Source organism: Zophobas morio, unplaced genomic scaffold, assembly GCF_036711695.1.
Source record: "Zophobas morio isolate AGI-343-1 ecotype UQ-CSIRO unplaced genomic scaffold, CSIRO_AGI_Zmor_V1 ptg000014l, whole genome shotgun sequence".
Lineage (NCBI taxonomy): Eukaryota > Metazoa > Arthropoda > Insecta > Coleoptera > Tenebrionidae > Zophobas > Zophobas morio.
Window position 1 is genome coordinate 25,871,743 of NW_026972119.1, and position 16,917 is coordinate 25,888,659.

Below are 16,917 nucleotides of genomic sequence, written 5' to 3' on the forward strand. Positions count from 1 at the left end.
GTAAAGATTGAAAACACGTGAAATTGCAAATCGAAAAATTGCAAAATCTAAAATTTGAAACGCCCAAATGTCGGAAAATCGAACAATTGAAACGAAAAACTGAAAAAAATTGGAATTCAAAAAACAAAAAAATGAAAAATTGAAAAATCGCAAATTGGAACATTGAAAAATCGGATAATTGAAAAAATAAAGGAAGTAAAAAAACCGGAAAATTGTAAAACGAAAAATCGAACAATTTCAAGTTGGAATATTGAAAAACTGAAAAATTCAAAAATTCAAAAAAGTTGTCTGGTTTTTACTTTATAGAGGTTATCAGAAAACAAAATTCAAAAACAATTTTTATAATTTTTCAAAGAAGCGGAATTTGTTGGGCTGCACTTCAGGAGCGAGGGAAGTTCTGTCGAAGTAGGCTTGGACCAATTTCTTGTAATTGCAGTGAAAAGTTTAGACGAATTTCTTTGGTCTTAGAAGGATGTTCCTGATAATTTGAATCTGTTTTAAACTAGTGTAATTAAAATTAGTAGTTCGAAATTTAATTTTCGTATATGAAAATGTACAATTTCGACCTGTTCAAGAACGAACACAACCCCATCGGAAAATGTTTAATGTGGAAGTTAGCGAGCAGCGTAAGCAGATATATCTATCGATTAATTTACATAAGGGGTTTCATCGACAAAATTTTGTTTAAATAGAAAAATTTTGTTGTCATAAGCAGGTCAAATTTGTTTACGGCCGCATTATCGATTTTGACAAGTTATAAACAAACCCATTTTAATAATAATTACAGATTGTACTTGCGTGGGTCACATAATTATTGACTGTGGAGGTCGGAAAACCAAAATGAAGTATTGAATTCTGTGACACATTAAACTACTTTCGAACGAGAAATAAATACGACAAAACTAGAAGAATCCTTCCACGTGTCGAGCTTTCATATTTATTTTAACCCGATCCTTGATTTAACCGCGCACGTGTGCTCAGATAGCACTTATTTTGTTCGTCTGCCACAAAGACCTGTCGGAGAAAAATCCGCGGTTTATGAGCAAAAGCACAAAGCTTCAAGGGCTAAAACTCTTCATTAAATGAATAGCAGCGACTCTGTATTTTCCCTGATAATTTTAAACAGGAGTTTTTAATTTCGCTTTAGCGCTGCTAAATAAAACATTTCGTTTTTAATTCATGAAAATCTGTCGCGGTCTCCGCGGAATAAACATTAATCAAATTAGAGAAGTTTTTCAAGACGTATTGAATGCAAATTTATGCAACAATCGCTACCCCGGCCGCAAAAAAGAAATTTCCTTAATGTGGGCGCTAAAAAATCCGAAAACAACCTCAACCCTTCCGAACCCATGAAACAATCAAAGGCGACTGTTTCAGAAGGATCACGTATCAAGATGAAAGCTCGAAAAATGTTCACAAAGCCCGCACATAGTTTTAATTTATTTCGAATTTTCGCGAAAAGAGCCGTCGCAGTACAAAGAAATTTTCGCGAACGTTAAATTAAATTTCCATTGTTTGACGTTTTCGAATTGCGTTATTCCGCTTAGCGTTCGGTTCACGTCGAATTCACGGCATCGACCCAGCGCACCCTTATGACGTCACGCGTACTTGTTGCATTTTGTTTGTGTTGTGTCCTTTCAAGTACGCTAAAATATTTACGTAGTAAGCTTTCGTAAATAAAAATATTTTCCGATGTTGTGACAAGCCTTTCGCGCGTGTTTTTTATTAAGTCGAGCGGGCTTTTTGGGAGCGATAAAATTAGTGGTATTTTCTCGCTTTGGTACGGTGGCACGCGATGATGCTTCCCGTCTAAAGATCGCAGATTACGATAGAGCTTCTAGCGTGCTTCACGCTCTTTTTCCCGGATTAAGCTCGTGAAGTAGGTGTTGGCATTCGAATAATGCAATTTGTGCACAGACGGTGCCAATTGTCGCAGCGAGATGGGGTTTTCGATGTTGTTGTGGCGGCTGTTTTCATCGTAATTAACCAGTTTTATGAATGCGTATTATTTCAACTGAGTCGATTGATCTCTGAATCAATGAAGGGTTTTTATTGTTGTGCTTTGATACCTTTACAGGTTTAAATTTTAGTTCTCTGTCTGCAAGTGTTTTAATTTCGTTGTTCGACGTCCCGCATGCTGTTAAATGCGCCAAAGTCATCAAAAACGGTTATGAGTGCAAAAAATTATTTACAGCACATTATCAACGGGAGTACATTACATCGGAAGAATGTCACGTAGACATTTGTTTGATTTGAATGAGTCTATCGCCCCAAAACAGATGACTAAAATTATTCATAAGCCTCCATTGAACAAAATATTCTGAATGTTATTATTATAATTCTTACCTTATTATTATTTTATTGTTATAAAGACGAGCGTTCTTATTAATTTGATCAATAATAAATTGACTTATTCATTTTTTTTTGAGTCACCTGTTTAAGCAAATCTAAAAAATATGAATGCAATGTTCATATTTTGCTCATTTGCGAAAGAATTTATTCGGCAAAATTTTGACAGCCGTAATCAATTTTTTTGGGTTGATAAACAGATACACTTTCATTAAAAAGTTACCAACTTCAAAACGTCAAGATTTCAAAGTATTCAGTTTTGCAATTCTTGATTTAATCAATGAAATGAATTGATTCAGTCATAATTTTTTTTCGCACACCCCGTATAAACAAACCGAAAAAATATTTATGCAGTGATAAATCACAATAATAGACCCATCATACTTTGCACAATGCACATTGAAGATAGCATTTTTTCGGAAAAATTTTGGGGTGGCGTGACAAATTTTTTAGGGGGGGATGAGCAAATGTATTTTGATGGTATCAAATGCTTTTTGCAAATCAAATACACTTCATAAAGAATTTTTTTCCCCAATTAGCAAAATGCGACCAGAAACTATTTGGTTTCAACAACACGATACTCAAAAACATGTTTTTTATTTCTTGTAAAAAAATAAGGATTTTACAATTGCTCGGCCACTCGGGTTACGACGAATAAAAAAATCATCAGAATTGAGATAGGGTGGGTGGGTGGGGCTTATATTTGGCTTTTTTTCTTAATATACATAGCCAACTTTTCACAACAAAAAAGTTGGAATAAGGTTAAAATGGATATTTTCTATTTTAAACATTTAAGTTTCATATTGTGAAAAAAAAGTCTACACATACCTACTAAAACAAAAAGGCAAAATATAAACCCCGCCCACTCACCCCACATATACTGTGATGATTTTTTTTATTCACAGAAACATAAAACACGTTTAAAATGGTAATTTTTTGTAAAGAAATATGGTTTTTGCAATTAGACTCCGCCCCTAGGTGTCTGCCAACCAATGAAAAATTCATCACAATTGGGAATTGAAGATCGGGGTGGGTATGAGTGGGGTCCAATCTTTGGCTTTATTTTTTTCTTAATAGACATAGTATTATTGGAACACGATACTCAAACACAAGTTTTTAATTTCTCGTAGAGCAATAAGGATTTTGCAGTTAGGCTCCACCCCATTGGCTCACGACGAATATAAAAAAATCATCAGAATTGAGATAGGGCGGGTGGGTGGGGCTTATATTTTGCCTTTTTTTTTTTTAATATACATAGCCATCTTTTCACAACAAAAAAGTTAGAATATGGTTAAAACGGTACATTTTGGTAAGGAAGGCATATTTCCTTATACAAATTTTCCATTTTAAACATCTAAGTTTCATATTGTGAAAAAAGTCCACACATGTTAAAACAAAAAGACAAAATGTAAGCCCGCCCACCCACCCTATCTCAATTGTGATGATTTTTTTCATTCGCTGTGAACCAAGAGGGCGAAACTTAACTGCAAAATACGTATTTCTTTCCAAGAAATTAAAAACATGTTTTTGTGTATCGTGTTGTTCAAAGAATACTATGTATATTAAGAAAAAAAGGGCAAAATATGAACACCACCCACCCACCCCATCTCTATTGTGATGATTTTTTTTATTCATAGAAACTTAAAACAGGTTTAAAATGGTAAATTTTTGTAAGTAAATATGGTTTTTGCAATTAGACTCCGCCCCTAGGTCTGCCAACGAATAAAAAATTCATCACAATTGAGAATTAAGATCGGGGCGAGTATGGGTGGGGACTAACTTAACGCAATTGCTACCATTCGTCCAGAAATTTTTATTAACTCACTACAAAATTTTATTCAGCGTCTTCTTTACCGCCAGGAAGTAAATGGAGAGTTAAGAATTATTAATTTATTTCATTTTTGTTTAATAATGTATTTTACCGTTTCAATCAGCAAGAAAGTACGAATCAATAAATTCACAAAAAAAAACTATTAAACAATGCATCAACTAAGTATACTCCGCCCTCTTGGCTCACGACGAATAAAAAAAATCATCACAATTGAATTCGGGTGGGTGGGCGGGGCTTACATGTTGCCTGTTTTTTTAATATACGTTGTCATCTTTTCACAACAAAAACTTAAAACAAAATGACTACGTATACTAAAAAAACAGGCAACATGTAAGCCCCGCCCACCCACCCTGTCTCAATCGTGCTAATTTTTTTTACCCGTCGTAAGTCGTGGGCAAAGCTTAATTGCAAAATCCTCTTTTTTCTACGAGAAATTGTCTTGGTTTTCGACGAATCAAACAATCAAAAATACATGTTGCCTTTTTTCCTTCATATACGTAGTCATCTTTTCACAACAAAACTTAAAACAGATGACTACGTATACTAAGAAAAAAAGGCAAAATGTATAACCGCCCACCCACCCCATCTCTATTGTGATGATTTTTTTATTCATAGAAACTTAAAACACGTTTCAAATGGAAAATTTTTGTAAAGAAGTATGGTTTTTGCAATTAGACTCCGCCCCAAGGTCTGCCAACGAATGAAAAATTCATCACAATTGACAATTGAGATCGGGGCCGGTATGGGTGTGGCCTAATTTTTGACTTAATTTTTTTTCTTAATATAGATAGTATTTTTTGAACAAGACGACACTCAAAAACATGTTTTTTATTTCTCATAGGAAAATAAGGATTTTGCAGTTAAAAAATCATCACAATTGAGATAGGGTGGGTGGGCGGGCTGACATTTTGCCTCTTTGTTTTAATATGTGTAGACTTATCTCGACAACAAGAAACTTAAATCATGTTTAAAATGGTAAATTTGTATAGTAATCAACTTAAATCTTCAACTTTTCTTCTACAACCTCTTTAAATATGGCAAAAGTTGAACATCAAAGTTACTATCAACGGATTTCATTTTTGTTTAATAATTTATTTTACCGTTTCAATCAGCAAGAAAGTACGAATCAATAAATTCATAAAAAACCTATTAAAAATGCATTAATTAAGTATACTCCGCCCTCTTGGCTCACGATGAATAAAAAAAATCATCACAATTAAAATCGGGTGGGTGGGCGGGGCTTACATGTTGCCTGTTTTTTTAATATACAAAGTCATATTTTCACAACAAAAACTTAAAACAGATGACTACGTATATTAAGAAGAAAAAAGGCAACATGTCTGCCTCGCCCACCCACCCTATCTCAATCGTGCTATTTTTTTTTACTCGTTGTAAGTAGTGGGGCAAAGCTTAATTGCAAAAGTTCTTGTTTTTCTAGCAGAAATTGTCTTGACTCACGACGAATCAAACAATCAAAAATTTATGTTGCTTTTTTTCATATACGTAGTCATATTTTCACAACAAAAACTTAAAACAAAATGACTACGTATACTAAGAAAAAAAAAAGGCAAAATGTCTGCCCCGTCCACCCACCCTGTTTCAATCGTGCTAATTTTTTTTTACCCGTCGTAAGTTGTGGGGCGGAGCTTAACTACAAACTACTCTTATTTTTTACAAGAAATTAAAAACATGTTTTTGAGTATCATCTTGTTCAAAAAATACCATGTATATTAAGAAAAAAAAAGGCAAAATACAAAGCCCGCCCACCCACCCCATCCTTGTTGTGATGAGTTTTTTTATTTATAGAAACTTAAAACACGTAAAATGGTAAATTTTTGTAAAGAAATATGGTTTTTGCAATTAGACTCCGCCCCTAGGTTTACCAACGAATGGAAAATTCATCACAATTGACAATTGAGATCGGGGCGGGTATGGGTGAGGCCTAATTTTTTACTTCAATTTTTTTCTTAATGTAGATAGTATTTTTTTAACAAGACGACACTCAAATCATGTTTTTAATTTCTCGTAGAGAAATAAGGATTTTGCAATTAAAAAAATCATCACAATTGAGATAGGGTGGGTGGGCGGGGCTACATTGTGCCTGTTTCTCTTAATATGTGTAGACTTATTTCGACAACAAGAAACTTAAATCATGTTTAAAATGGTAAATTTGTATAGTAATCAACTTAAATCCTCAACTTTTCTTCTACAACCCATTTAAATATGGCAAAAGTTGAACATCAAAGTTGCTATCAATGGATTTAATTTTTGTTTAATAATTTATTTTACCCTTTCAATCAGAAAGAAAGTACGAATCAATGAATTCACAAAAAAAAGACTATTAAACAATGCATCAACTAAATATACTCCACCCTCTTGGCTCACGATGAATAAAAAAAATCATCACAATTGAAGTCGGGTGGGTGGGCGGGGCTTACATGTTGCCTCTTTTTTTTAATATACGGAGTCATCTTTTTACAACAAAAACTTAAAACAGATGACTGCGTATACTAAGAAAGAAAGAAACAACATGTCTGCCCCGCCCACCCGCCCTATCTCAATCGTGCTAATTTTTTTTACCCGTCGTAAGTAGTGGGGCGGAGCTTAACAACAAAATACTTATTTTTTACAAGGAATTAAAAATATGTTTTTGAGTATCATCTTGTTCAAAAAATACCATGTAGATTAAGAAAAAAAAGGCAAAATACAAATCCCGCCCGCCTATTGTGATGAATGTGATGAATGTGTTTATTTATAGAAACTTAAAACACGTTTAAAATGGTAAATTTTTGTAAAGAAGTATGGTTTTTGCAATTAGACTCCGCCCCTAGGTCTGCCAACGAATGGAAAATTCATCACAATTGACAATTGAGATCGGGCGGGTATGGGTGGAGCCTAATTTTTGACTTAATTTTTTTTCTTAATCTAGATAGTATTTTTTGAACTAGGCGATACTCAAAAACATGTTTTTAATTTCTCGTAGAAAAATAAGGATTTTGCAATTAAAAAAATCATCACAATTGAGATAGGGTGGGTGGGCGGGGCTACATTGTGCCTGTTTCTCTTAATATGTGTAGACTTATTTCAACAACAAGAAACTTAAATCATGTTTAAAATGGTAAATTTGTATATTAATGAACTTAAATCCTCAACTTTTCTTCTACAACCACTTTAAATATCGCAAAAGTTGAACATCAAAGTTAGTATCAACTTTCATTTTTGTTTAATAATTTATTTTACCATTTCAATCAGAAAGAAAGTACGAATCAATGAATTCATAAAAAAAACCTATTAAAAATGCATTAATTAAGTATACTTTGCCCTCTTGGCTCTCGATGAATAAAAAAATCGTCACAATTAAAGTCGGGTGGGTTGGCGGGGCTTACATGTTGCCTGTTTTTTTAATATACGAAGTCATATTTTCACAACAAAAACCTAAAACAGATGACTACGTACGTTAAGAAAAAAAGATGACTAGGTATACTAAGAAAAAAAGGCAAAATATAAGCCCGCCCACCCATCCTATCTTTATTGTGATGAATTTTTTTATTCATAGAAACTTAAAACACGTTTGAAGTAGTAAATTTTTGTAAAGAAGTATGGTTTTTGCAATTAGACTCCGCCCCTAGGTCTGTCAACGAATGGAAAATACAGCACAATTGACAATTGAGATCGGGGCGGGTATGGGTGTGGCGTAATTTTTGGACTTAATTTTTTTTTCTTAATCTAGATAGTATTTTTTAACTAGACGATACTCAAAAACATTTTTTAATTTCTCGTAGAGAAATAAGGATTTTGCAGTTAAAAAATCATCAGAATTGAGATAGGGTGGGTGGGCGGGCTGACATTTTGCCTCTTTGTTTTAATATGTGTAGACTTATTTCGACAACAAGAAACTTAAAACATGTCTAAAAGGGTAAATTTTTATAGTAATCAACTTAAATCCTCCACTTTTCTTCTACAGGCACTTTAAATACGGCAAAAGTTGAACCTCAAAGTCAGTATCAACGCCAACTTAGTAACGAAGTTTATAAATGACAGCGGAAACTTCAACGTCAACAGCAAGTTTATAATTCCCACTTTACATGAACGCATACGTAACGAAATTGCTACCATTCGTCCAGAAATTTTCATTAACTCACTACAAAATTTTATTCAGCGTCTTTTTTACTGCCAGGAAGTAAATGGAGAGTTAGCAATTATTAATTTATTTCATTTTTGTTTAATAATAATTTATTTTACCGTTTCAATCAGAAAGAAAGTACGAATCAATGAATTCTTAAAAAAACCTATTAAAAATGCATTAATTAAGTATACTAAGCCCTCTTGGCTCACGATGAATAAAAAAAATCATCACAATTGAAGTCGGGTGGGTGGGCGGGGCTTACATGTTGCCTCTTTTTTTTTAATATACGTAGTCATATTTTCACAACTTAAAACAGATGACTGCGTATACTAAGGAAGAAAAGGGCAATATGTCTGCCCCTCCCACCCACCCTATCTCAATCGTGCTATTTTTTTTCCCCGTTGTAAGTAGTGGGGCAAAGCTTAATTGCAAAATTCTTGTTTTTCTAGGAGAAATTGTCTTGGCTCACGACGAATCAAATAATCAAAAATATATGTCGCTTTTTTTTTCATATACGTAGTCATATTTTCACAACAAAAAATTAAAAGAGACGACTACGTATATTAAGAAAAAAAAAAGGCAACATGTATACCCCGCCCACCCGCCCTATCTCGATCGTGATGATTTTTTTTTTCCAGTTGTAAATCGTGAGGCGGAGCTTAATTGCAAAATCCTTGTTTTTCTACGAGAAATTGTCTTGGCTCACGATGAATCAAACAATCAAAAATACATGTTGCTTTTTTTCTTCATATACGTATTTATATTTTCACAACAAAAACTTAAAACAGATGACTCTACGTATATTAAGAAAAAAAGGGAACATGTCTGCCTCGTCCACCCGTCCTATCTCAATCGTGTTGATTTTTTTTTTTAACCGTCGTAAGTCGTGAGGCGGAGCTTAACTGCAAAATCTTTGTTTTTCTACGAGAAATTTTGGCTCACGACGAATTAAAATGCAAGTTGCCTAATATTAAGAAAAAAATATACGTAGTCGTCGTTTGACAACAAAAACTTGAAAAAAATGAAGTTGGTCTTGCATCTCGAACAAAATTTTTTTTGACAAATAATTAGAACAGAACTTCTTGTACTTCTATACCTAATTTCAGTTAATTTGTTCAATTGGTTCTAAAGATATTTAACCGTTTTAGCTTTCGATAGGGTAGTCATTGCAAATTGTTAAATAAACTTGATAGAATGGAAATATGTCATCAGCTATTAATGATTTTTAGAAATCTTTTGTTTGACAGGGAACAATTTGTTGAAATTCCTGGTGTCAAGTCAACACTTTTTGCTGTTATAGCGGTTTACTCAAGGGTCAAACCTGGGTCCGCTGTTGATTACTATTTTTTTCAATGATGTTCTATATTCTATATATGAGTCTCTAAATTTAAACAGTTAATTTTTTCTTTTAAATAATGAATTTCGTCGTCTTTCTGCTGGAATAAATTTTGATAATACTTTCGTAAACACTCGATTTGCGCTAATAATTGTTTTTTTTCCAGCCGTCTTAAAACGATTTATTATAATTTTAAAAATACATAAGGATTATACAGAATTAAAAAAATTTTGGAGGTGGAGAACGTTCATGAAATATTTGATCTATAACTTAAATCATTGGAGTGTTTGTAATAGTTGTCTGTATGAGTTTTGTTTTTGTTCCAGGTTACCAACTAACACAAGAAGGACGCTCCTGAAGAAGAGCCCGGAGTCTAGTTCAAGTTGATAGTCTCACCCCGCCGCCGTTTTATCTGTTGTGCAACCGTTGACAATGTAATCTTGTTATAATGATCTCGTGTTATGCTCATTAATAATTGTTTGTACAGATATATGCTTTTTATGTCTAAAATTAACAACCTTTGCAATTTGTCTAAGTTGCATCCAATTCTCGTTTCACTGGTGCCATTTAACGTTTAAGTTGATAGATGCCAATTGTTGTGGTTAGGGATTTAGTTCGGAAGCGGTCTAGGTTGGCAGCTCAATAACCGGAGACGAAGAAACCATTTTGCGTTTTTTGATTATAGGAAAATTTTTTAAATTTGTAATTTATATTGTAAGGCCAGATTTAATTACGATAAATAATGTAATATAAAAGTTAATATAATTAATGAAGCAGCATTGCGAAGTGTTAATATCGTCGACGTTGTAAATAGTGTTAGATTTAGGTGCTTGCGTACCTTTGTTGAGTTATTTTTATTTTTATTAATTTTTATAATTCACGGTCATTTTATTCTCGTCATATCGGTACTGGTCATAAAATCTACATTTTATTGCCAAGTAGGCATTAAGTTCATCGTCATTTTAGAATAATTTTTTTACTGTAATATTTGTAAAGTGTTTGATGTATGATTGTATATTAAATCAATGTTTTTGACGCTTATTTTCAATTTTTAAAAACCGATTAGTTCAATTGATACGTTACGTTTTTATTCTTCTAAGTTGGGGTAAGTGTTGCGTTGACAATGTTATTTAAGTTACTTACGCCTATAATTCAATATGTATTGATGTGTATGATTTACGAGGAGGCGAAATGTAGATGCAATTATTAGCTCGGGTCGGTCTTTGTGAACATAGGTCTCATGTACATTCATTTCCTTTTTTAGGATCGTTAAAGAAATTATTTATATTTAGAAATTAATTTTTAGGCATTCTAATAACGTCTGTATGCGTTAAGTCATAGTCAATTATTATTTTTAAAACGCTACATGTCAATTTCACAATATTGTGTACCTACCTGTGTATGTAAGACACTCAACGCAAAGTGTATATTTTTGGAGTTCGTTTCAACATGAAAATAGATATTGTGCATATCTATGGTTTAGTTTGTCCACAGAAACACTGTACTTACCTATGCACATGCACATGCAGTGAGTGTACAGTGATAGCCGCTATGTCAGGTGCCTCAATTTTCTTTAAATTCGTTAATATATTATTATAAATACTAATTTTAAGAAAATTATTATATGAATATTATAAATTCACATATTGCTGTTTCACAAAAATAAATGAAAAAACATAAAACGAATGATTTTTATTACACACCCTACCTCAACCTATCCCTTCTTTGCATTTTACCGAAAAAATTAAAAAATAACTTGAGTTGAAAAAAATCCGATCTGTTTTAGAGAATCTTTAATTAACTAAAAATATATTTAAGACTACGGGGACCAGAGGTTTAAATTTTATTAGTGTATTATTGGTTGCGGTATATCAACAACAAATAACTTCCGTTTGTTCGACATTTCATAAATGCTTCAGACTTTCTCCTTATTTTCTTTGCATTTATTTGCTTTATTTGTAGTCTCTGGCTCCTTCACTTCCAAAATTCCGTGTCATTAAAACAAACAAATGTAAGGTATTTCTTTATTTCGGTGTACACCCTTCACAGTCAGCCCTTTTTTTACCCCCGGCCAGCCCTTTTATAAAAATCAACGCGACTTCCGCAGCTGTCAACAAGTGTCCATAAATTTATCTATTTACACTTTTTTTTTTGTTAATATACATGGCCATCTTTTCACAACAAAAAAGTTAGAATATGGTTAAAATGGATATTTCCTTATACAAATTTTCCATTTTAAACATCTTCTAAGTTTCATATTGTGAAAAAAAGCCTACACATATTAAAACAAAAAGGCAAAATATAAGAGCCCGCCCACCCGCCCTATATGAATTGTGATTAAATTAAAAAAAATCATAGAAACTTAAAACAGGTTTAAAATGGTAATTTTTTGTAAAGAAATATGGTTTTTGCAATTAGACTCCGCCCCTAGGTCTGTCAACGAATGAAAAATTCTTCACAATTGGGAATTGAGATCGGGTTGGGTATGGGTGGGGTCCAATCTTTGGCTTTATTTTTTTCTTAATAGACATAGTATTTTTTGGACACGATACTCAAAAACATGTTTTTAATTTTTCGTAGAGCAATAAGGATTTTGCAGTTAAGCTCCACCCCCTTGGCTCACGACGAATATATCATAATTGAGATAGGGCGGGTGGGTGGGGCTCATATTTTGCCTTTTTTTCTTAATATACATGGCCATCTTTTCACAACAAAAAAGTTAGAATACGGTTAAAACTGCACATTTTGGCAAAATGGAAAATTTGTATAAGGAAATCTGGATTTTGCATAATTGCAAAATCCAGATTTCCTTATACAAATTTTTTTTTATAACACACTTATCATTTTCTTTCGGTAAACTCTCACTGAAATAGACGTATATAGCATTTGTTAAATCATAAAATGCGGAAATTCCTGGTACATTCTTAACAGAATCATTAAGGACTAAATTGAGGTTATGTGTAGCGCAATGAACATATTCGGCGTAATGATGTTCTTTCAAGTTCTTCATTTTTTTTATACCATTTTCCCGATTTTTTAATTTTCATTTTCTGAATTTGATATCACAATTTTTCGTTTATTCAATTTTTCACATTTTCAAATCTTCGATTTTCCAATTTTCAATATTTAGATTTTACAATAATTTTCGTGTTTTCGACCGCAATTTTTCGATCTTTAAGTTTCTCAATTTTTAATCTTTCGATTTTTGAATTTTCCATTTCTCAGGTTTTTCGATTTCTCGAAGCTTTCATTTTATACTTTTGCGTTTTTTCATTTTGAGTTTTCAATTTTACAATTTTTCTATTTTATAACTTTTCCATTTTGTTTATTCGTGAAGTAGAAAATTGTAAAAATTGAAAAATCGGAAAATTAAAAAATTGGAAAAAATTGAAAACACAAAAAATTGCAAAATCGATAAAACGGAAAATCGAATGGAATTTGTTTTTACGATTTTTTAACTTCGATTGTTTAAATTTTTTAATCTGTATTTCAATTTTTCGATTTTTGGAATTTTCTGTTTCTCGTATCTAGGTTTATCGATTTTTTTGAGTTTTTCGATTTTTCCGTTTATCTTTTTTTTAAATAAATATTTCAATTTTGAATTTTCCGATTTCGGCCTATTTCGATTTCTCGATCTTTTGAAGTCTTAAGTTTTCGATTTCGATTTCTTGATTTTTCGATTTTCAAAATTTTCGATTTTTCTAGTATATATTTTAAATTTTCGATGTTTTAAATTTTTCATTTGTCCCTTTTATAATCTTTATGTTTCGATTTCCCAATTTAATTTTTTAATGTGTTTCAATTTTTCCATTTTTGGAATTTTCGATTTCTCATATCTCAATTTTCCAATTTAAAAAATTTTTCGATTTCTCGATTTTTAAGTTTTCGCTATTTCAATTTTAAACATCGCAATTTTGGGAATTTTGCAATTTCTATATTTTTCAGATTTTCGATATTTTCATTTTCCCGATTTTGTAATTTTCATTTTCTTGATTTTATATCACAATTTTTCATTTTTCCATTACCTTTATTTTTTCAATGTTTCTTTGGATTTTATAATTTTTTGTTTATTCAATTTTTTACATTTTCAATCTTTGATTTTTTAAGTTCGTGATTTCCAATTTTTTTATTTTTCGAAGCTTTCATTTTGTACTTTTTCATTTTACAATTTTTCTATTTTATAATTTTTCGATTTTGTTTATTCGAAAAGTTAAAAACTCGAAAAACTGAAAAATTGAAGCAATGAAAAACTAAAAACCGAGAAACTTAAAAATCTAAAAAAAATTAATGAATCGAAGAATGGGAAAGAAGAAAAACCATTCGAATTGAAAAATTGGAAAATCCAAAAATTGTAAAATCGAAAAATTATAGAATCTTGAACATTGTAAAGTCCAAAAACTGTGACATTCAAACACCGAAAAATTGAAAAATTCCAAAAACGAAAAACTGAAAAAGTGAACAACTTTAAAAATTATAATTATTAGGAGTGTTACATAATTGAAATGAAAACTAGAAAAACTGTAAATGGAAAATTAAAAAAACGGAAAATTGAAAGCCTAAAATTGAAAAAATAAAGAAAATTAAAAACCCACACGAAAAATTGCAAATCGAAAAATTGACGAAATTAAAAACTGAAACTCGTGAAATTTGCAAACTCTAAAATTTGAAACATCTAAAAGTTGGAAAATCAAAAACTGAAATATCGAGAAATCGAAAATTTTCAAAACGGAAAAGTCGAAAGATTGAAAAATCGAAATTTTGGAAAATCGAAAAACCGAGGAATCCAAACTGAAAAAAGATCGAGAATTCAAGATGTCGAAAAATCTAAATATCTAAAATTTAAAAAATAGAAAAATTACAATAACGAAAAATTTAACACAAAATCAAAAAGTCGAAAAATCGAGAAATTGAGAAATGGAAAAATGAAAATTTAGAAAAACCAAAGATTCAAAAGCATAAAAATCGGGAAATCGGAACGTAAAAAAATAAAATCGAAAAATTGAAAAATTTTAAATTTAAAAATTCGAAAACTTGAAAAACCGAAAAACTGAAGAAATGAAAAACTAAAAAATCGACAAATTGAAAAATCTCAAAACTGAAAAGTCGAAAAATTGAAAAACCCAAAAATCGATTTCCGGTAAGTCGAAAAATCAAAATTTAAAAAGTTGAAAAATGAAAATATCAAAAATTGAAAAACATAGACATTCTCAAAATTGAAATGTTGAAAAATTGAGAAATCGAAAACTTGAAAAATCCAGAAATCGAAAAAAAGAACGAAAAGTAAAAACATTGTAAAATCGAAAAAGCGATAAATCGAGATGTAAGAAATCGAAAATTCCAAAATCGAAAAATTGGAATACACTTAAAAAGGTTAAAATCGGGAGATCGAAGCATAACAAAACACAAAATCGAAAAATGGAGAATTTTAAAAATCTAAAAACTTGAAGAAATAAATAATTGAAAAATGGAAAAGCCGAGAAATCGAAATTAAAAAATTGAGACATCAAAAGATCCGAGAAATGGAGAAATCGAGAAACCGGAAAATTTAAAACTGAAATACATATTTAAACTTAAAAAAAAACGATAAATCAAAATATTCAAAATTCGAAAAATCAGAAATTTTAAAAATCGAAATATCGAGAAAGAGAATTGGAGAAATTGATTAATAGAGAAATTGAGAAATGTAAAAATGAATTTTTTTTTTAAATTGCAAAAATTGTAAAACTGAAATATTGAAAAATTAAGTAAACTAAAAATCGAGAAATTAAGAAATCGAAAAATTGTAATTCAATTTTGTTTTATTTTTCCACAAAAATTTCGATGTCGAAGATAAAAATTCAACACGGATTCATAAACCATAGGTACACTGTTACTTTTTTTTTTAATTCATATAACATTTATTTGACAAAATTGAAATTTGAAAAACTAGAAATCGAGAAAAAATTAATGAATCAAAGAACGAATTCAATCGAAAAATGTTTGTAAAGTCCAAAAACTAACATTCAAGTTAGAGTTAATGAAAATTTCTGGACGAATGGTAGCAATTTCCTTATACAAATTTTCCATTTTAAACATGATTTAAGTTTCATATTGTGAAAAAAAGTCTACACATTAAAACAAAAAGGCAAAATGTAAGCCCACCCACCCGCCCTATCTCAATTGTGATGATTTTTTTCATTCGCTGTGAACCAAGAGGGTGAAACTTAACTGCAAAATACTTATTTCTTTCCAAGAAATTAAAAACATGTTTTTGAATATCGCGTTCTTCAAAGAATACTATGTACATTAAGACAAAAAGGGCAAAATATAAACTCCACCCACCCACCCCATCTCTATTGTGATGATTTTTTTATTCATAGAAACCTAGAACACGTTTAAAATGGTAATTTTTTGTAAAGTACCTTAGCACGTACTAGCTCCGCCCACCCGCCCTCTCTTTTCTTAGAGGATATCTTATTTGCCAAAATCACTGTTATTTTAACAAGTACTAACCCCACCCGACCACCCTTTCTCTTCTTAGAGGGTTTCCCATATGCCAAAATCAGTTTTATCTTAGTAGGTGCTAGCCCCGCCCACCCGCCCTCTCTTTTCTTAGAGGAAATCTCATTTGCCAAAATCACTCTTATCTTAGCAGGTACTACCCCCACCCACCCACTCTCCGTTGTTTTAGTAGGTATGCCATTTGATAAAATGGATCTTATTTGACTAAGTACTAACCCCGCCCACCCGCCCTCTATTTTCTTAGAGAGATCTCATTTTCCAAAATCAGTCTTATTCAGAGCATTAAGGTTTTTCTAGACTTTCCAGATTTTCTAGATTTTGTAAAGTTCCAAGAAAGTGCAGTTTCCAGAGATTCTAGAATTTAAAAAGTTCACAAAACATCAGATTTTCTAAAGTTTCTAGAATTTAAGAGTTTCACAGTTTCTGGAGTTTATAGTAACTGAATTTCTGAAACTTCCAGAACTAACACAGTCTGTAAAATTCCGAGTATTTTTTGGAGTTCTGAATGATGATGCTAATCTTTCTACAGATTTCTGAATTTAATCGTTCCAGAGTGTTTGTGATTTTTTGGGCCTCCAGATCATCAGAAACTCTAGAGCTTTTAAAGTTTCCAAAGTTTTTAAATTTTTCGTGTTTCCAAATCTTTCAGAATATCTGTAGAATCTAGAATATCCAAAATTTCTACCTTTGTTTCTGTGGTGTCTAAAGTTTCTGGTGTTTCTAGATTTACTGCAGCTGCTGAATTTCAGGTTTCTGAAGTTTCTACAGTTTCTA

The 16,917-nt window shown here is 31.4% G+C and overlaps 1 protein-coding gene across 2 annotated transcripts in view; it reads left to right on the forward strand.

Moving 5' to 3' along the window:
- The window catches only part of LOC135128707 (forkhead box protein O-like), a 367,252-nt gene extending 355,928 nt beyond the window's left edge, over positions 1 to 11,324 (forward strand). For both annotated transcript variants that reach the window (XM_064055734.1, XM_064055735.1), the window contains one exon: positions 9,969 to 11,324. The gene's annotated coding sequence lies outside the window, so the exon portion shown is untranslated. The remainder of the gene's footprint in view (positions 1 to 9,968) is intronic.
- The last annotated feature ends 5,593 nt before the right edge of the window (positions 11,325 to 16,917 follow it).